Source organism: Scyliorhinus canicula, chromosome 7 (genome assembly GCF_902713615.1).
Source record: "Scyliorhinus canicula chromosome 7, sScyCan1.1, whole genome shotgun sequence".
Taxonomy (NCBI): Eukaryota; Metazoa; Chordata; class Chondrichthyes; order Carcharhiniformes; family Scyliorhinidae; genus Scyliorhinus; species Scyliorhinus canicula.
Genome location: NC_052152.1, coordinates 211,650,232 through 211,672,265, shown reverse-complemented (window position 1 = coordinate 211,672,265; position 22,034 = coordinate 211,650,232). Strand labels below are relative to the sequence as shown.

The 22,034-nt window shown below is 45.6% G+C and overlaps 1 protein-coding gene across 1 annotated transcript in view; it reads left to right on the top strand.

The window, feature by feature from the left end:
• Positions 1–678: 678 nt before the first annotated feature.
• The window catches only part of ahcy (adenosylhomocysteinase), a 98,940-nt gene continuing 77,584 nt past the window's right edge, over positions 679–22,034 (top strand). The window contains exon 1 of the mRNA XM_038803855.1: positions 679–697. The gene's annotated coding sequence lies outside the window, so the exon portion shown is untranslated. The remainder of the gene's footprint in view (positions 698–22,034) is intronic.

Below are 22,034 nucleotides of genomic sequence, written 5' to 3'. Positions count from 1 at the left end.
CCCCACTCCCTCACCCTAACCCCTTAACCCTAATTTAATTTTCTTTCTTCCCTTTCCTCTTTAAATATTTACATCATGGGAATATTTTCACTTACCCTATATTCTAATTAATTTTTTTTTAAATCCATATATAAAAGTTTTTTAAAAAATACGATGTACAAGTATTAATTCATTGATTATCCTCTCAAATTTTGCTAAGGTCTGTAATTTAAATTTATAGCTTCATACTAGCCGTTCATGTTCGGCCGTTTTGTATGAATTAAAAGTTTTTGGCAGCCGTCCACATTCGGCCATTTTGTGGGATTCAAAATGACACAGTCGGCCATTTTGTAGTTTTTTAAAAATGAAATGGCAGCCGGCAGTTTAGACTTCCGGTAAGCACGGTTGGCCAGTTTAAATCATACGTAAATCAACATTAATTTAAATGATTTACACCCAAATTTAAATAATAGTCATTAGAATACACTAGACATGATAAGGTAAAAAAATAATTCCTTCTAAACGTTCCTAAATTTATAGCTCCTGATTGGTAGATACTAATTGTTGACGTCATAGATTGGGTTTAAAAAGTAACGGTTTTCTGCACCTGCTGCTGACTAGAGGTTTGTCAGAAGTTTCCAGACACTCTCTGGAGTCAGTCGCTGAACCTGATCCTCCACAATTTTCAAGTATTTCGTAGGACAACGATTATTCTGAGGTAAAACCATTTTTATGACTGAATTTTTTATATAAATGGAAGATTTTTTCACTACTTTAGATGTTTAATTTGGCAATTTGTGCTATACACTTAGTGAGAGGAAGATTCTTAGTGGACGAAAGACAGTCCCCTGATGAGCAGTAAGGACTGCGAAACATGTACATGTAGGGACCATTTTTTACCACAAATTGGGTTTAGTAGCCCACAGAAAGGTCTGTTCTCCCTACTTTGATTAGCACAAAAAGGAAATTTTTTTTCAAAAAGTTATATAATTTAATGGATATTTTAATTTATGGAATTTTTAAATTAGGATATTAGTTTAATCGTAATTTAAAACCCTTGTTAAATGATGTTTATAATTTTCAGAATACTATTACCAATTTTCTTAATACAACTATATTCTAATCTTTGTTTCTTGCTTTGGTAATCCCCACCCTGTCCTCTACCCTAACCCTAAACTAGCTGTGTCCCTATTTGGGTACGGAAAGGAAGGGTAATCCCTACCCGGTCCTTAATACTAACTCTTACCCTAAACTAGCTGTGTCCCTGTTTGGGTACGGAAAGGAAGGGTAATCCCTACCCCTGTCCTAATCCCTAACTCTTACCCTAAACTAGCTGTGTCCCTGTTTGGGTACGGAAAAGAAGGGTAATCCCTTCCTGGTTCCTAAAAATACTAACCCTTACCCTAAACTAGCTGTGTCCCTGTTTGGGTACGGAAAGGAAGGGTAACTCGCACCCAGTCCCTGACCCTAACCTGGGTATTACCAATTTTCTTCTTAATACAACTACAGTCCAATCTTTGCTCCTCACTGTCTATTTTTCCTACTTTCTATTTGTCTTATTTCTAAAATACGTGGTCGGATTCGAGAGACAGAGAGATGACGCAAAGTCTATGCGGAAAAGAATGTTGAACGTGCGCCAGCAAAGAGGCAGACGCTTCGGCGCTGTATCCCTTATTGGGTGCAGAAATACGGGTAACCCCATCTGTCCAGAACCCTAACCCTAACCCTAACCCTAACAACCTAACCCTAACACCCTAACCCTAACCCTAACCCTAACAACCTAACCCTAACTACCTCACCCCCATCTGTCCAGAACCTAACAACCTAACAACCTAACAACCTAACAACCTAACCCTAACCCTAATTTGGATTCGAGAGAAAGAGAGATGACGCAAAATCTATGCGGAAAAGAATGTTGAACGCGCGCCAGCAAAGAGGCAGACGCTTCGGTGCTGTATCCCTTATTGGGTGCAGAAATACGGGTAACCCCCATCTGTCCAGAACCTAACAACCTAACCCTAACCCTAACCCTAACCCTAACAACCTAACCCTAACCATAACCCTATCCTGGGTATTACCAATTTTCTTCTTAATATAACTATAGTCTAATCTTTGCTCTCACTGTCTATTTTTCCTACTTTCTATTTGTCTTATTTCTAAAATACGTGGTTGGATTCGAGAGACAGAGATGACGCAAAATCTATGCGGAAAAAAATGTTGAACGTGCGCCAGCAAAGAGGCAGACGCTTCGGCGCTGTATCCCTTATTGGGTGCAGAAATACGGGTAACCCCCATCTGTCCAGAACCTAACAACCTAACCCTAACCCTAACCCGGTGTAATTTGGTGTAACCCTAACCCAAACCCTAACCCTAACCCTAACCCTAAAAGAAGGGTACTCCCTTCCCGGTTCCTAAAAATACTAACCCTTACCCTAAACTAGCTGTGTCCCTGTTTGAGTACGGAAAGGAAGGGTAACTCGCACCCAGTCCCTAACCCTAACCTGGGTATTACCAATTTTCTTCTTAATACAACTACAGTCTAATCTTTGCTCCTCACTGTCTATTTTTCCTACTTTCTATTTGTCTTATTTCTAAAATACGTGGTTGGATTCGAGAGAAAGAGATGACGCAAAATCTATGCGGAAAAGAATGTTGAACGTGCGCCAGCAAAGAGGCAGACGCTTCGGCGCTGTATCCCTTATTGGGTGCAGAAATACGGGTAACCCCCATCTGTCCAGAACCTAACAACCTAACCCTAACCCTAACTCTAACCCCCACTCAGAGCCCTAACCCTAACCCACACTCAGAGCCCTAACCCTAATCTACACGCAGAGCCCTAACCCACACTCAGAGCCCTAACCCTAACCCACACTCAGAGCCCTAACCCTAACCCACACTCAGAGCCCTAACCCTAACCCATACTCAGAGCCCTAACCCCCACACTCAGAGCCCTAACCCACACAAAATGGGAAGAAACAGGAGGGATTAGTTCTTGAGCAAAGTGTTAGATAGAGAAATACAGCACAGAACAGGCCCTTCGATCCACGATGTTGCGCCGAACTTTTGTCTTAGGTTAATCATAAAATTTTGGACAATTTTTCATGGCCAATCCACCCAACCTGCACATCTTTGGACTGTGGGAGGAAACCGGAGTACCCGGAGGAAAACCACGCAGTCACAGGGAGGATGTGCAGACTCCACACAGACAGTGACCCAAGTCGAAATCGAACTTGGGACCCTGGAGCTGTGAAGCAATTGTGCTATCCACAATGCTACCATGCTGCACTTAAGAAGAAGTTAACTTACACTCCATTATTCTACCCTAATCATTGTACCTATCCAATAGCCGCTTGAAGGTCCCCAACGTTTCCGACTCAACTACTTCCACAGGCAGTGCATTCCATGCCCCCACTACTCTCTGGGTAAAGAACCTACCTCTGACATTTTCCACCATTTATCTTAAATTTATGTCCCCTTGTCCCTTTCCACCCGGGGGGAAAAGTCTCTGACTGACTACTCTATCTATTCTCCTCATCATCTTATAAACCTCTATCAAGTCACCCCTCATCCTTCTCCGTTCTAATGAGAAAAGGCCTAGCACCCTCAACCTTTCCTCCTATGACCTACACTCCATTCCAGGCAACATCCTGGTAAATCTCCTTTGCAGCTTTTCCAAAGCTTCCACATCCTTCCTAAAATGAGGCGACCAGAACTGCACACAGTACTCCAAATGTGGCCTGACCAAGGTTTTGTACAGCTGTATCATCACCTCACAGCTCTTAAATTCAATCCCTCTGGTAATGAACGCTAGCACACCATAGGCCTTCTGTTGGAAGAGATGTTACCTGGGCAATTAAAGTCAACTTGAATGTATGAACATTAAATTATCTTTACAACCCTGTTCTACTCGATCCCACTCCAGGTCAACATGCTGCTTTGAATTCAAAATTTGTTACATGGAGAGAACAGTCAGCCATTCACAGGATGGTAATTTGAAACATACGAGTTACCAGCTATTGATTATCTAGCTCAACTAGCTCCATGTGGGGGTCATTGGAACATTTACTGGTAACATTTCATTGGAGTTTAGACCAGCTCAGTAAATGGTTTACATTTGATGCATTTTAATGATAGAATCAAATGCAGAGCTTCAATTAAATAGTGAGATAAAGGAGACAAAGGCCTCAAGTGCTCTTGTTCATTGTGTCTCTAAGGTTGACATGGACATGCAGCAAGATTTGAAAAGGTGAATGTGATGTTGCACTTTATTGCATCAGGAATATGGAAATAAAACCTAGCTGCAATGAAATAAAATACTTTGCGGAGACTAGACATAGAGTATTGTGCAGTATTCTTAGTTTTCTTGTCAAAAGCAGGATATATTTGTCCTGGTGTTGCACAAGTGTTTACCAGATCAACTCTTGAATTTGGATTATCCAATGTGGAAGTGCGAGAGATTCAGTTATATTTGTAAGATGGTTCAATTAAGGTGAAAGCCATTTAGGACCAACAAGAGGAATCTCCTCACTGAGCGAGATTAGTCTTTCGATGTCTCCAACCCAAAAGGAGCTGTGGAGGTTCAGTCAGAGATTTAGAATTTAGCTCTCAGGGTACCTTCAAAACCCCCAGCAGTGGAAGATTTGCAAGTGAGACTTTTAACTAATAATGCCTTATTGCATTCCCACCTCACCCAATTTCCCATTTTGTGTGGTCACATTTATTGATGAGACACAGGAGAACCATTAACTCAAGCAAAGCAAGTTTTTAAAAACTTTAATCTGAACAGTATTGAAACTTGTTCAGAGATTTAAACACAATCCAGCACAGTCAAGTCACCTATTTCAGAATGTTTCAGGAACAGCAAAGTTCCTGGACATTAGCCCAATAGAACAGAACACAAGATTAAATTGAAGACAAAATCCCAGACACACGCAAACTGCAGAACACAAGGTAAACGTGGAATTAAAACAAGTCTGATATTAACAATCAGTGCCCAAGGTCAGCATTTTATGAGGTACACACACACAGATTAATAGAACAAAACTGAAGAACACAGCTGAAGGTGCCTGAACTCAGTGGCTCAATTTCCCAAGGGAAACAACCCCAGTGTTATTCACTTTAACAGGAAAAAATCCAATAGAGGTGGTCAAAATGACAGTTTGATATCCAACCCATCACCATTGCTGGGTGGAATTAATGTTCATGGAAAGAAAACAAATAAATAATTTGATTCATTGAGGTCTGAACCCATCTTTGGTTGAGGCAGATGCATTTCCAATCAAAAACTCAATTATCATTATCTGTAAAAAATGAACTGCGTGGAAATGGAAGGAGTCCAGATGTTCAACTTGCAACACATAACAATTCAAATGGACTCCTTTGCTGCAACTATCCCATCAATAGTCTGGAATAAATATCCAGACACCAGTGGAAGGGACATGACTGAAGGACAAAATTAAAAGTGATAATCACTCAAACACAAGGAAACCTGTGCTTTTCCTCCTTCACACTGTACGCTGTCTTGAGCTCCTCTCGTACTAAGCCACAAACATAGACAATGAAGTTCCAGCTACCGGTTTAAATAGCCCTCCCCCTGTTCCCCAGCTCCTCCCAATGGTTGTGACAACCAACACCCAGGATTCAATTCAGCACAAATATATAATTTTTAAATAGTTATGTAATATCCATCTAACATTTCTAACACATCGATATCCAGATCATTTAAAATAATGTTAATTTAATACCTTGACAACATTTTCTGATCAATTATCTTCAGGTGGATAGAATGGTCAGCCCAGCCCCTTTGAGCTCCTTAAAGGGACCCCTCCCCTGTCTGACCCTGACCCCTGAGGCTTCTTTGACAGCATTGTCCTGTACTGAACCGTTCATTATGGGGGTATTTAGAGTCCCGGGTGTCAGTCCTGTTATGGGGTATTTAGATCTGTAGTTACACTGCCCTTAAACCCATAAAGATATTTTGACCCAGCCCTGTACAGCTGTCTACATCTCTTGTATGTTGTGTCACCCCCAATGTGGGGTATCCACATCTTCCGTGCACTGCCCTAACCCTAATCCTAATCCCTCCATTCTCCCTCCCCACCCCCCAATCGGGCTGCACCAAACTACAGCACCGCGGTGCCCCTTGTGGGATTATGCTTTGACTGTTTAATGGGACAATATTAGAATAAGTTTTTCCTGTATATCTAATAATGGGAATCCTGTGAGTGGAGGGGTAACCGTTGCTTTTTATTTTTACTTGCTGTAATTGGAGTGAGTGTTTAGCACAGTGGGCTAAACAGCTGGCTTGTAATGCAAAACAAGGCAGCAGCGCGAATTCAATTCCCGTACCAGCCTCCTCGAACAGGCACCGGTGACTAGGGGCTTTTCACAGTAACTTCATTGAAGCCTACTTGTGACAATAAGCGAATATTATTATTATTTTAACCTTAAATTGTAATCAGCACCCTCATACACTTCCACACAATTTAGAAATATTAATCCTTGGTCATGGACCCAAAATCCCAAACTCCCAAGCAGAGGCTTTGGAAAAGGGAAATGTTCAACTAATTCAAAACCAAAACAATATTTCTGTTTCTCCTGAACAATGTGTATCCGACTTCTGGTGGTGGCGATGGAGTGAGTGGTCCCACATATGGCAGCTCCCACTTGAGGCAGTTTTTTGGACCTTTTCCCCGCTTGTTGGGTGGAGGTTTCAGTGAAGAAAGGTACAGAAGTGACTGAAGAAAGTGAGACTCCACTTGTTTGGTTCATGGATAGATCCACAGTCCAGAAGTGGGTGGAGAAGAAGGGAGCAGTTTGAGCAGAAGAATCTTCATGCCCCTCAGGTCAAGATGCCGGGGATGGCCTATGATGCCTGCCCAGTGGTCAACGGAGCAACTGGTGGACTTCTTGAATGTGACGTTCAGTCAGCAGCGAAGGGAAGCCCAGGAGGATCTAGCCAAGGTGGTAGAGCTGCTGAAAGCGGGAATTGTGTGGAACAGAGGCTAGAGTCACAGGGCCAGGCTATATGGAGGAGGTGTTGGGGGAGCACGAGGAGCAGCTCGCCTCATGAGCGGCCGAGATGGGAGTGATGCGAGAAACTCAGAAGCGGTTGAAGGTGAAGGTGCAGAATCGCTCCAGGAGATAGAATTTACGAATCGTGGGGATGCTTGAAGGCGTTGAGGGAGCGGACGCTGGCATGTATGTCGCCAAGATGTATGAGACGTTGTGGGGAAGGGGGCATTTGACAGGCCCCTGGAGGTCGACCGAGCGAATAGGGCGCTGCAGAGGAAGCCACAGGCGAACGAGCCGCCAAGGGCGATGGTGGTGCAGCTCCATTGGTTCCTGGATAAGGAAAAGATATTGAGATGGGGGAAGCAGACGAGGGTGTGTACCTGGGAGAACAAAGTAAACAACAAAGTAAAGTACAGCAAAGGAACAGGCCCTTCGGCCCTCCAAGCCTGTGCCGACCATGCTGCCCGTCCAATCTAAAATCTTCTACACTGCCTTGATCCGTATCCCTCTATTCCCATCCTATTCCTGTATTTGTCAAGATGCCCCTTAAATGTCACTATCGTCCCTGGTTCCACCACCTCCTCCAGCAGCGAGATCCAGGCACCCACTACCCTCTGTGAAAAAACTTGTCTCATACATTGTTGCAATATTTATCTGGTTATAAATATGCCGGTCAATGTGGTCACCTTTCTTAATCCTAATTATGTTTATACTTTCAGAGTCGCCAGGTATCTCACGATACCGCCACATGGTTCAAACCTGAACACTGATCAAAGAGCCAATACACCAGTTAGTTAGTTCAAAGTGAATACTATTTATTTACACACACAGTATAATCTACTCATGCACAACAGTACTACAAACTAAACTATCTCTAACACTAATGCCTATACATAACTTCGGGTGCCCACTTAGTCAGAGGAACAATGGCCGTTGTTTTGATCTGAGGCTGTTGGGTTCGAAGAGGTAACAGGAGAGCAGCTAAGGTCGTCCGTCTGGTAGCGAGCGTTGACCTTGGACTTACTGCTTCTGGTGATGCTGGTGGATGGGTCTCCACCTGAGAGCCAAATCCAAGAGAGCGAATCTCTCGTGGGGGTTCCTTCTTATACATGGAGGGGCTTTGCGCGCTTTTAGGCGGGTCGTGAACTTGGTCCCAATTAATTGGGCAGCTTCTCGATCATTGTTATCGATCTTAACCAATAAAGGGGTGGGTGTCCTGATGGCTGGGCGTGTCTTTGGTGGCCGTTGGCCTTGCTTTGTTTGTGTCTTTTGTTTGGGGTACTGGCACCAGGATGTCTGCAACAGTATCGACTACCTGAGTGTTAGTCCTTTGTTCCTCGGAGATGGGCCATCAATCTGTTAATCGACCCAAAGGTTTGATTCCATTTGGTAACTGCTTCCCAAATATACATTCAGACTCTGTGTCTGCTTGCTGTCTAGCATTGTCCATATTTCCCTACATTCTCTGTGAGCGTCCATTTCGTATTCTGGAAGTGGCCATCCCAGGTGGCTACACTCCCTCCTTGTGATCCTCAACGCGAAACGTGAAGGATCATATTACTGCATCTTCTTTGTTCTTTGTTCTTTGTCTCTGCCTAAGTCGAGCACCTGCAATCCTGTCGACGTGGATACCATGTTCCTTATGAACATTAGTGCAAAGGGGAGAACTGTGTCCCAGGTGCTGTTGTGCTGCTGCACCATTTTCCTGAGGGTGGCCTTGAGAGTCCTATTCATTCTCTCAACTATGCCGCTTGATTGGGGGTGGTATGCAATGTGGAATTTTTGTTTGATTCCGAAAATTGTGAGGACGTTTTTCATCACTCGTCCTGTAAAATGTGAGCCTTGGTCGGACGCTATACTGTGGGTAGACCCCATCTTGTAAAGATGTGCTGAGTGAGGATCTTGGCTGTCGCTTTAGCTGTGTTTGTTCTGGATGGAAAAGCTTCCACCCATTTTGTGAAGGTGTCAATAAGCACCAACACATACTTAAAACTATTCTTGCAGGGGGGTAGGGGTCCTATATAATCGACCTGCAAATTCATACAGGGGCCATTGACGGGGCGGGTGTGACTAAGCTGACCTTTCCTTTCATATCCGTCTGGATTGTTCTGGGCACAAATTAAACAGTTTTCAATGTAATGCATTACATTGGATTTCAAATCAGGGCCACCAGCAGAGAGGTCTGAGGTGGCCGAGGGTCGCTTCTATGCCCTGATGTCCATGGTTGTCATGGAATTGACAGATAATTTGGTTTCTGTCTGGGTGGGGACCACATAAATACCTTCTTTTAAAATTATACCGTCATGTGTCGTCAACATGTTTTTGTATTTATCGTAGGGGGCTGGGAAGTTGCCTTTTAAAACTTCCCTGAGCTTTTCATCTTCTTTTTGGGCCGGTGCTAAATCCTGAATGTTGGTCTGTGAGACCTGGACTGCATGTACTGGGGCATTCTCGGGGGGATTCCAAAAGTGACCATGTCTGGAACCTTGCCTTTGCTAGGGCGTCTGCCTGAATGTTACCGGGGGGGGGGGGGAGAAGAACGATGGTGGCCACGAACTTTAATAATCCCATATTTCCGATCTTTAACTGTCCTTAGAATATACTGGAGTAATGGGGCTGAGGATAGGGGTTTTCCATCTGCGGAAACAAAACCTCTAGATTCCCACAGGGGTAGGAATTCTGTTAAATTATTACAGACATAGACTGTTGGAATATATGTCGGCTGGGGTCGGGAACGAGTCGGGGTGCTCTACAATATACGCTACGGCTGCTAATTCTGCTACCTGTGAGCCTAGATGTCCAGGCAATTTCAAGGATATCTCCTCTAACACGCGTCCCTGCGTGTCGTCTACATATATACTGCAACCGGTAATCCTTTTACTGTTCAAAACTGTGGAGGAGCCATCCACATAAATCCTAAGGGGTGTGCCTATGTCTGTTGCCTGGGGTCTCTGGGGTGCAGTGCCTGGTTTCAGGGGAGCTGACTTTGGTATAAAGGGTCCTGTGTTGTGTTTGGTGGAGATGATTTCACATTCATGTGGGGTGCTGGCATAGTGTAAATTGTCTGTGAGGAAAGTGTGTGTTTTTGTCCTCTTTACTGTAATGTCCCGTCCTTGTAAGAGAAGGATCCATCAGGTGGTGCAAATTTGGCTGACTGTGCCATCCTTTAGTCTACCATTTTGGAGAAGTTGTGTTGGGATGTGCTCTATTAAAATGGTGACGGGGTTGAGTCTGTTATGTAGGCGAAGTATTGAACTGCCCAAAAAACTGCGAGCAGGTGCCTTTCGCAGGCAGAAAATCCTTGCTCAACTGGATCACGTACTCATGAGGCGCATGACACAGGGCCTAAACAATCATCTCTTTCTTGGAGGAGCACAGCCGAAAGGGTTCGGTCGGTGGTTGCAACTTCGAGTATGGGGAGAGTGGACCTGGAACCTATAATGCAGGGGCTGTGCTGAGGGCTCTTTTCAATGCATCCGCGGCATCCGTGTGCTATAGAAGCCATTCCCATGGTGCTTGCTGCTTTAGGAGTTTGGAGAGGGGCGCTGCCTTTGTGGCAAAACCGTCGATGTGATTCCTGCAGTAGCCAACCAGTGGGGTAATTTGACAATGGAGTTGATGCGTTTCTGCTCGATCGCGCGTTTGCCATGGGTGATCACTGTTTCTAAGTAAACTACTTTTTCTTGTAGAATCTGGACCTTTTTGATGTTCATTTTACATCCAATTTGTTGAAGGAGTCCTAATAATTTGTTGAGAAGTGAAATGTGTTCTCCCTTAGTGTCCATCTGTAGAAGCAAGTTGTCTACATACTGGACAAGGCAATCGGGGTGGGAAAACTTTGCTAATCCATTCGCCAGCTGTCGGTGGAAAATGGATGGGGAGTTGTGGAAGCCTTGTGGAAGACAAGTCCACATGTATTGCTGTCCCTGGAAGGTGAAAGCAAATTTATATTGGCACGCTTTATCCAATGGAATGGATCAAAAGCCGTTGCTAATGTCCAAAACCGAATTTTTTTTGACTAAAGTCCCTGTTTTAGCATTGTCTCGGGACTTGTGGCTATGGTGGGGGCTGCTGCTGGGGTTACTTTGTTTAGTTCCCAATAATCGATGGTCAGTCGCCATGATCCATCGGGTTTCCTGACGGGCCAAATCGGGGCATTATTTGTTGAGGCTACTGAACGGAGTATGCCTTGGTCAAGCAAACTCTGGATAACCTTTGAGATTTCTCCCTCTGCTTCTTGGGGAAAACCGTATTGCTTTTGGGGTTTGGGGTCGGGACCTGTAATGTTCACTAACCCAGCGATCTTGCCACAGTCGTGCTTGTGCTGGACAAAAGCTGCTTTGTGTTTCTGTAAAACATTTCTGACTTCTCTGTCCTGACTAATGGCTCGAGGATCAAACCAGAAGTCTCCAACTGCACTAATTCTGGGTGCGTAGTCTCCAACTGTGAGCGTGGCAGGGGCTCGTGCTGCCTTTGCCATTCTCCACACACATTTGTTTACTGGGTCGAACGATAGATTGTGGGAGCTCATAAAATCTATACCTAAAATGTGTTTGGCTGTCTGGGGTAGATCGACTAGAACTACGGGGTGTTTGGTTTTAATGTTCCCTATCTGAATTGCTACAGGGGCTGTGATGTGTCCCTGCTGCAAGTGCCCTGTAAAACTGCTGAGAGTAATGGTGTCCGTGGTGGGCCATGTGTCTCGCTGAAACATTGTGGAGGAGTTGAGCGTGGTGCGGGACCCTCCTGTGTCTCAAAGAAATTCTACGGGGTGTCCCGGACTGTGCGTGCCACTACCGGTCTCCCGGACTTGTCCCAAAGGGTGGCATAGACCCAGGTTGGGGAGTCCGAACACCACCAATCAGTGCCGTTCATGTCTGCGTTCTCGGAACGGGTGCTAATACTACAGATTGGCTTGGCCCTATTCTTATTCAGGGTGCCTGCCTGCTGGTTTCGCTGCTGTTTCTGGGGCGCATTGCACTCTCGTGCGTAGTGTCGTAATTGTCCGCAATTGTAACACTCTTGGGATTTAGGCTGCTGTGGGGTGTTTCTTCCTTCATTTACCCATGCGGGGTTCTGGTGCATCCTAACTGGATGCATGTTAGCATCTGCCTGCTCTTCCTCTGCTTTACTGTAAGCTGATTTTCCCTGCATGGACTGTTCCCAAGCTCGGGACAGTCTCTTTAGTACTCATTTCTCATTGTTGGCCTCGTCTGAGGGGTCGTAATTTGCGCAAGCTCTCTGTCCTGCTTCTGTCGCGTGAGAGACTAGGATTCGGGTCCATTTGGCCATATTGTCTGGGGTCAAATGGGCACGGCCTAACTCTCCAAATCCCGCTGTAAAAAGGATTCCACAAGCATCCAGCAAACACTGTGGGGTGCTCTGTCTTTTTCTGCCTACATTTGTTTAGGCCTTCTAAGGGGTCTCCTTTGTTGTAGCCGATCGCATCTAGGATCGCTGTGTGCATTTCTTGGAGGGTGCCTCCTCCTACATTCTGTGGGTCGGGAAGGGCTGCCATGACTGAGGGGTTGAGGCTCAAAACTGTCAGCTTCACTTGCTCTTTTTCATCCAGGCCTGTTGTTTGACTCTTGCAAAATAATGGTGTGGGTCCGCTGTGGGTAGGAATGGTGTTATCTTATCACACGCGCCCCTTAATTGAGTGACGGTTAATGGGGTGGTGTACAGAAAATCTGGGTCTCCGTTTGTTGTGGCCCTGCGCTGTGTGGTGACTGGGTTCATGGGGTTGTGCTCTGCCTGTGCAGTCGGGGGTGGGGGTGCTTTCCTTTTCTGTGGTTTGTCCTGAGTACATGTGCCATGTACATATCTATGGGCAGTCTCATTTAACTCCTGCCAATCGGGGCCATTTTCTTGGTCTAACTGGGGTCCAAATGTATTCTGGAATCCATTTTGCACAGAAAGTAGGGATTGCAGGTCTGCAATTTGCTTTCGGCATTTAATGTGGTCTACCAAGCTCTGCCTTTGTTGCGTTGCCTGTCTTGGTAGGCCTTATCTTATTGCGACTGAAAGCTGCTTAAATGGGTGAGACAAGATTGGTGTGCCCGTTTGACATCCGCCATCTCCTTGTCCTTCGCCGCTAACTGCTCTCTCAGTTCCATGTTAACTTTCTCTTACTCACTCACATCTCCCTCAATATCCTTATCTCTCTCTTCAATCTCTCTGCAGAGCATCCTCACAACTTCCTCTGTGCCTCGCAATTGTGCCAAGCAGGACATGATTGCCATCGGCTTACGAGCTTTCCCTAAGCTTTTCTTATGAATCTCTGTCAGGTTCTCCCACCAAGTATGCCCTCTACTTCCGGGACCTGTTTCATCATTCGCACAAAATTCACTCCAAAGGGGCCATTCTTTCCCTTTGAGATATTTTCTAATTTCCTCTTCCCATATGGGACACTGTCCTACTCTACTGGTCGCTGTGACCTCGAATTCCTGGGGATTCATAAGGCATTCCATTGCCTTCATTGCCATTTCTACTGTTATCTGAGTTTCTACCGAATTTGGAACAGGGGGAATAAAGTGGTGATGTAAACACGGGTACGGCTTATGCTATTTTCCAGCCTACAAAACTCCCGATAATTTTACGCAACAAAATCTCTCAGGTTTACCTTATATCCCTTGTAAATAACACATGCAAATAACACACTTACAAATCTTGATGGTTTGATCGATATTGGTCTCATACTTGTGGTTTTTACTTTTTCCAATTGGATTCTAATTAAATTTGGGTTCTCTCAGAATGACAAAGCCACTTCTAAGTCGAATCCCACCGGAGTCGCCAGTAATGTTGCTATATTTGTCTGGTTATAAATATGGCGGTCAATGTGGTCGCCTTTCTTAATCCTAATTATGTTTATACTTTTAGAGTCGCCAGGTATCTCTCGATACCACCACAAGGTTCAAACCTGAATACTGATCAAAGAGCCAATACACCAGTTAGTTAGTTCAAAGTCAATACTATTTATTTACACACACAGTAATATCTACTCATACACAACAGTACTACAAACTAAACTATCTCTAACGCTAACGCCTATACTTAACTTCGGGTGCCCACTTAGTCAGAGGAACAAGGGCCGTTATTCGGATCTGAGGCTGTTGGGTTCGAAGAGATACAGGAGAACAGCTAAGGTCGTCCGTCTGGCAGCGAGTGTTGACCTTGAACTTACTGCTTCTGGTGATGCTGGTGGATGGGTCTCTCTGCCTGAGAGCCAAATCCAAGAGAGCGAATCTCTCGTGGGGGTTCCTTCTTATACTTGGAGGGGCTTTGCGTGCTTTTAGGCGGGCCTTAAACTTTGTCCCAATTAATTAGGCAGCTTCTCGATCATTGTTATCGATCTTAACCAATAAAGGGGTGGGTGTCCTGATGGCTGGGTGTGTCTTTGGTGGCCGTTGGCCTTGCTTTGTTTGTGTCTTTTGGCTGGGGTACTGGCACCAGGATGTCTGCAACAGTATCGACTACCTGAGTGTTAGTCCTTTGTTCCTCAGAGATGGGCCATCAATATGTTAATCGACCCAAAGTTTCGATTCCGTTTGGAAACTGCTTCCCAAATATACATTCAGGCTCTGTGCCTGTTTGCTGTCTAGCATTGTCCACATTTCCCTACATTCTCTGTGAGCGTCCATTTTGTGTTCTGGAAGTGGCCATCCCAGATGGCTACAACATCTCTAAACCTTGCCCCTCACACCTTAAATCTATGCCCCCTAGTAATTGACCCCTCTACACTGGGAAAAACAGCCGTAAAGGGCTTGGACTTCGGCCCATCGGCCAGCTGAGAATCGCTGCTGGCCGTAAAAAAACGGCGGCAGTGATTCGTGTCGGGAGTCGGGCGTGGGGGGGGGGGGGGGAGAATAGCGGGAGGGCGTCAGACTAGCGTGGCCGTAAACATTTACGAACCCCGCTATTCTCCGCACCGTCGTGAGTGCGGAGAATTGCGCCCAAGGTTTCCTGTGTATTAAGACTTGCAGAACCCAGACAGAACCAAAACCATTTTATTGCTATTATTTTTGTACTGTTAGGAAGTTAGTATGTTTGGATGATTTAAGTGAGAGTAGTTTATTGAGTATAGTTAGAGGTTCCAGCTCTTGTTTTGTAATGCATGTCCCTTTATGACATAGCGCCCCTTAGAATTGTTAGTTAAAGTTTTTTACTGCATAGTTATGGTCAGTGTAGAGGCCAAGGAAGAGTGCTCGCTGGGTCAGGGAATGAAGACACCGCAGTAATGTGATCCTTCACGCTTCACGTTGAGGATCACAAGGAGGGAGTGTAGCCACCTGGGTTTGCCACTTCCTGATTCCAAAATGGAAGACTGCTAAGAATGCAGGGAAATTCAGCCAAGGACAGGAAAACAAGCAGGTACAAGGTTTCCTGTGTATTAAGACTTGCAGAACCCAGACAGAACCGAAACCAAAAGCCATCTACATATTAATGAGCAATCCCCAGGAACAATTAGACACATTGAAGTAATCAAGACCAAACCAGACTCCTCGGCACCAGCAGGAGCCAAGACAAAGGAAGGCCAATGGACATTTAGGAACCGCCCAGCGATCAGGGAACAGCTCCAGTATTAGAGAAATCAATTCAAATGATCAGAACTTAGTCCAATTAATTGCAACTAGGTACAGGGTCCGCCCACAAGGGCACGAAACCCCTGGGGACTATAAAATAGAGTCCCCAAGTTCAGTTCGTCCTTCTTGGCAGGGTCTCTCAGCAGCTCGAAACAACCCTTGATCGTGACCTGCCTAGCAGCTGCACCAACCAAGTAAGTGTCCAGTCAACGCACGCTACAAGATAGGCGCTCCTAACTACCAGTCCATACAAGCTTGAAGCCTGCAGACTCAGAATCGAATGAAAGGCCATTGTTCCCCTGACCTGGTGGGCCAGTTTCCAAAGCTAAGTATTGGCCTTTTAGTGTTAGAGATAGTCTAGTGAGTAGTATTTTATGCATGAGTAGTGATTGACTGTGTATATAATAAATGTGTTTTGATTTGAACCTTACTAACTGGTGTATTGAGTTATTGATCAGCACTTGAACTTGAACCTCATGGTGGTAGCATAAAGATACCTGGCGACTCTAGAGCAAGGTGATTAAACAGAGCAAATTAAGTGTAAAGCACACTTAGCATAATTAGCAACAATACCATTTGCCTTCTTTACTGCCTGCTGTACCTGCGTGCTTACTTTCAGCAACGGATGTACGAGGACACCAGGGTATCAATGAGTATCCACCTCTCTCAATTTACACCCATTTGAATAATAATCTGCCTTTCTATTTTTGCTACTGAAGCGGATAACCTCACATTTATCCACATTATGCTGCATCTGCCATGCATACGCCCACACAAATTTGCAGATAATAAATTTTTTTCCCTCGTCCAAATCATTAATATATAATGTGAACAGTTGGGGGTCCCAACATAGATCACTGCGGTACCCCACTAGTCTTTGCCTGCCAAAATGAAAAAGAACCAAGACTCTAACAACTTCCCTACTACCGACGTTAGGCTCACTGGTCTATAGTTCCCTGTTTTCTCTCTACCTCCCTTTTTGAATAGCGGGATTATATTCGCTACACTCCAATCTGTAGGAACCATTCCAGAGTCCAAATTATTTTGAAAACGACCACCAATGGATCTACTATTTCTCAGGCAATCTCCTTAAGTACTCTGCAGTGCAGATTATCAGGCCCTGGAGATTTCTCAGAACAATCCCACTAATTTGCCCAAAACCATTTCTTTACTAATACCAATTTCCTTCAGCACCTCACTAAAACTTGTGCTTCTCAGAACTTCCGGTACATCATTCCTGTCTTCCTTTGTGAAGACAGAAGCAAAGTACGAATTTAGTTCCTCAGCCATTTCTTTGTTCCCCGTTATTAATTCCCCCGTTTCTGACTGTAAAGGGCCTCCATTAGTTTTTATTGATCCTTTTATCTTTACACACCTATAGAAACTTTTATAGTCAGTTTTTATGTTCCCCGCTAGCTTACTTTCATATTGTATTTTCCCTTTCTTTTTTTTCAAATTTAGAGTACACAATTATTTTTTCCAATTAAGGGGCAATTTAGGGTGGCCAATCCACTACCCTGCACATCTTTGGGTTGTGGGGGTGAGACCATGCAGACATGGAGAGAATGTGCAAACTCCACATCGGCAGTGACCCGGGGCTGGGAGCGAACATCAGCGCCATGAGGCAGAAGTGCTAACCATGCCGTCACCATGCGTAGCTCCTTCATAGAGTTGGATAGATTTTTATTTTTAGTTCATGGTACGTGGCCTTCGCAGGTTGGTCCAGCATTTATTGCCAATCCCTAATTGCCCTTGAGGGGGCAGTTAAGGGTCAACCACATTGCTGTGGGTCTGGAGTCACATGTAGGCCAGTCCAGGTAAGGACATTAGTGAACCCGATGGATTTTACAACAATCAACCATGGTTTCATAGTCATCATTAGACTCTTAATTCCAGAATTTTATTGAATTCAAATCTCACCATCTGCTGAGGTGGGATTCAAACCTGAGTCTCCAGAGCATTACCCTGGGTTTCCGGTTTACTAGTCCAGTGACAATAAAACAGGTTTTTTGCACTGAGTACTGAACTTGGTGCATTTGAGTGCTATAGTGAGAGTTTGGTGACTGAGGGAGGTAGGTGAGGAGGGAGTAAGGTGCTCCTTTCATTTCATTTCCGCAAAGAGCGAGAAGGGAGCCAGGAGTTTACAGAGAGCAGCTGGCTGGGAGCAGAGTCAGAGGGTGGAAGTCCAGTTGGTCCACAGGGCAGCTATATTCTGTAAGGCAAGAGGGGATGGAGGCTAGTGCAGTTGCATGCTCCTCCTGTAGGATGTGGGTGGTGAGGGATACCACCGGTGTCCCCGCTGACTATACCTGCGGGAAGTGCACCCAACTCCAGCTCCTCAGAGACCGTGTTAGGGATCTGGAGCTGGATGAACTTCGGATCATCCGGGAGGCAGAGAGGGTTATAGAGAAGAGTTACAGGGAGGTAGCCACACCCAAGGTTCAGGACAAGAGTAGCTGGGTTACAGTCAGGGGAAAGAAAATGAACAGGCAGACAGTGCAGGGATCCCTCGTGGCCGTTCCCCCTCAAAACAAGTATACCGTTTTGGATGCTGTTGGGGGGGATGACCTACCGGGGGAAGGCCCTAGCGGCCAGGTCTCTGGCACTGAGTCTGGCTCTGGGGCTCAGAAGGGAAGGGGGGAGAATAGAAAAGCAATAGTAATAGGAGATTCAACGGTTAGGGGAATAGATAGGAGATTCTGTGGTCGCGAGCGAGACTCCCGGAAGGTATGTGCCTCCCGGGTGCCAGGTCCAGGGATGTCTCAGGTCGTACCTTCAGGATCCTGAAGGGGGAGGGTGAGCAGCCAGAAGTCGTGGTGCACATTGGTACCAACGACGTAGGTAGGAAAAGGGGTGTGGAGGTAATAAATGAGTTTAGGGAATTAGGCTGGAAGTTAAAAGCCAGGACAGTCAGAGTTGTCATCTCTGGTTTGTTGCCGGTGCCACGTGATAGTGAGGCTAGGAACATGTGGCTGCAGGAATGGTGTCGGAGGGAGGGAGGGCTTCAGGTATTTGCATAATTGGAGCGCATTCTGGGGAAGGTGGGACCTGTACAAGCAGGACGGGTTGCATCTGAAGCAGAGGGGCACCAATATCCTGGGAGGGAGGTTTTCTAGTACTCTTCGGGAGGGTTTAAACTAATTTGGCAGGGGAATGGGAACTGGATTTGTAGTCCAGCAACTAAGGTAGCCGATGTTCAGGACATCAAAGCACGTAGTGATGCAGTGGGGAAGGGAACACTGACAAAGGAGAGTACTTGCAGGCAAGGAGATGGGTTGAAGTGTGTATACTTCAACGCAAGAAGCATCAGGAATAATGTGGGTGAACTTAAGGCATGGATCAGTACTTGGGACTACGATGTGGTGGCCATCACGGAAACTTGGATAGAAGAGGGGCAGAAATGGTTGTTGGAGGTCCCTGGTTATAGATGTTTCAATAAGATTAGGGAGGGTGGTAAAAGAGGTTGGGGGGGGGGGGGGGTGGCATTGTTAATTAGAGATAGTATAACAGCTGCAGAAAGGCAGTTCGAGGGGGATCTGCCTACTGAGGTGGTATGGGTTGAAGTCAGAAATAGGAAAGGAGCAGTCACCTTGTTGGGAGTTTTCTATAGCCCCCTCCCCCCCCCCCCCAATAGCAGCAGAGATGTGGAGGAACAGATTGGGAAACAGATTTTGGAAAGGCGCAGAAGTCACAGGGTAGTAGTCATGAGTGACTTCAACTTCCGAAACATTGAGTGGAAACTCTTTAGATCAAATAGTTTGGATGGGGTGGTGTTTGTGCAGTGTGTCCAGGAAGCTTTTCTAACACAGTATGTAGATTGTCCGACCAGAGGGGAGGCCTTATTGGATTTGGTACTTGGTAATGAACCAGGGCAACTGATATATTTGTTAGTGGGGGAGCATTTTGGAGATAGTGCAATTCTGTGACTTTCACCTTAGTAATGGAGAGGGATAGGTGCATGCAACAGGGTAAAGGTTACAATTGGGGGAAGGGTAAATACAATGCTGTCAGACAAGAATTGAAGTGCATAAGTTGGGAACATAGGCGGTCAGGGATGGACACAAGTGAAATGTGGAACTTGTTCAAGGAACAGGTACTACGTGTCCTTGATATGTATGTCCCAGTCAGGCAGGGAAGAGGTGCTCGAGTGAGTGAACCATGGTTGACAAGAGAGGTTGACATGGTTGACAACTGAGGGATAGGATTTCTGAGCATCTGGAAAGACACTGCTTGATTAGGGATAGTCAGCATGGATTTGTGAGGGTTAGGGTTAGGTCTAGGGGTAGGTCTTGCCTTACAAGTCTTATTGAATTCTTTGAGGAGGTGACCAAGCATGTGGATGAAGGTAAAGCAGTGGATGTAGTGTACATGGATAATAGTAAGGCATTTGATAAGGTTCCCCATGGTAGGCTTGTGCAGAAAGTAAGGAGGCATGGGATAGTGGGAAATTTGGCCAGTTGGATAACGAACTGGCTAACCAATAGAAGTCAGAGAGTGGTGGTGGATGGCAAATATTCAGCCTGGAGCCCAGTTACCAGTGGCATACCGCAGGGATCAGTTCTGGGTCCTCTGCTGTTTGTGATTTTCATTAATGACTTGGATGAGGGAGTTGAAGGGTGGGTCAGTAAATTTACAGACGATACGAAGATTGGTGGAGTTGTGGATAGTGAGGAGGGCTGTTGTCGGCTGCAAAGAGACATAGATAGGATGCAGAGCTGGGCTGAGAAGTGGCAGATGGAGTTTAACCCTGAAAAGTGTGAGGTTGTCCATTTTGGAAGGACAAATATGAATGTGGAATACAGGGTTAACGGTAGGGTTCTTGGCAATGTGGAGTAGCAGAGAGATCTTGGGGTCTGTGTTCATTGATCTTTGAAAGTTGCCACTAAAGTGGACAGAGCTGTGAAGAAGGCCTATGGTGTGCTAACGTTCATTAGCAGAGGGATTGAATTTAAGAGCCGTGAGGTGATGATGCAGCTGTACAAAACCTTGGTAAGGCCACATTTGGAGTACTGTGTGCAGTTCTGGTCGCCTCATTTTAGGAAGGATGTGGAAGCTTTGGAAAAGGTGCAAAGGAGATTTACCAGGATGTTGCCTGGAATGGAGAGTAGGTCTTACGAGGAAAGGTTGAGGGTCCTAGGCCTTTTCTCATTAGAACGGAGAAGGATGAGGGGCGACTTAATAGAGGTTTATAAGATAATCAGGGGAATCGATAGAGTAGACAGTCAGAGACTTTGTCCCCGGGTGGAACAAACCATTACAAGGGGACATAAAATGAATGAAAAATGAAATTAAAATGAAATTAAAATGAAAATCGCTTCTTGTCACGAGTAGGCTTCAATGAAGTTACTGTGAAAAGCCCCTAGTCGCCACATTCCGGCGCCTGTCTGGGGAGGCTGGTACGGGAATTTAAGGTAAATGGTGGAAGATATAGGGGGGATGTCAGAGGTAGGTTCTTTACCCAGAGAGTAGTGGGGGCATGGAATGCACTGCCTGTGGAGGTAGTTGAGTCAGAAATATTAGGGACCTTCAAGCGGCTATTGGATAGGTACATGGATTACGGTAGAATAATGGAGTGTAGATTAATTTGTTCTTAAGGGCAGCGTAAGCTGAAAGTAAGCATGCAGGCAGTAAAGAAGGCAAACAGTATGTTGGCCTTCATAGTGAGAGGATATGAGTGTAGGGTGGTGATATGCCCCTGGGCCATATCATAGTTGGATGGTGTGAGGCCTCCAACCAGCAGGTGGCACTACAGACTCACCATGCAGTCTCCAGAGTATGGTCATGTGACCTGAGACCTGAATATAAAGAAAGGCACATCCGGCCGTCTGGAGAAGAAGAAAAAGATGGTAGTAAGGTGTCTGCGTGGGTTTCCTCTGAGTGCTCCAGTTTCCTCCCACAGGGCAGCATGGTAGCATTGTGGATAGCACAGTTGCTTCACAGCTCCAGGGTCCCAGGTTCGATTCCAGCTTGGGTCACTGTCTGTGCGGAGTCTGCACATCCTCCCCGTGTGTGCGTGGGTTTCCTCCGGGTACTCCGGTTTCCTCCCACAGTCCAAAGATGTGCAGGTTAGGTGGATTGGCCATGATAAATTGCCTTTAGTGTCCAAAATTGCCCTTAGTGTTGGGTGTGGTTACTGGATTATGGGGATAGGGTGGTGGTGTTGACCTTGGGTAGGGTGCTCTTTCCAAGAGCCGGTGCAGACTTGATGGGCCGAATGGCCTCCTTCTGTACTATAAATTCTATGATAATCTATGATTAATCTAGGACAAAGGTTTGGCACATCGTGGGCAGAAGGGCCTGTTCTGTGCTGTATTTTACTATGTTCTATGTTCTAAAACTAAACCACCACCTCTCCCTTAGTAAGTAAGGGGGGATAGGTTATTGGTTGCAGGAAGGATACAGACCTGAAGGATCAGCAATGAACTTATTAGGTGGCAGAGCAGGCTCGAGGAATCAGTG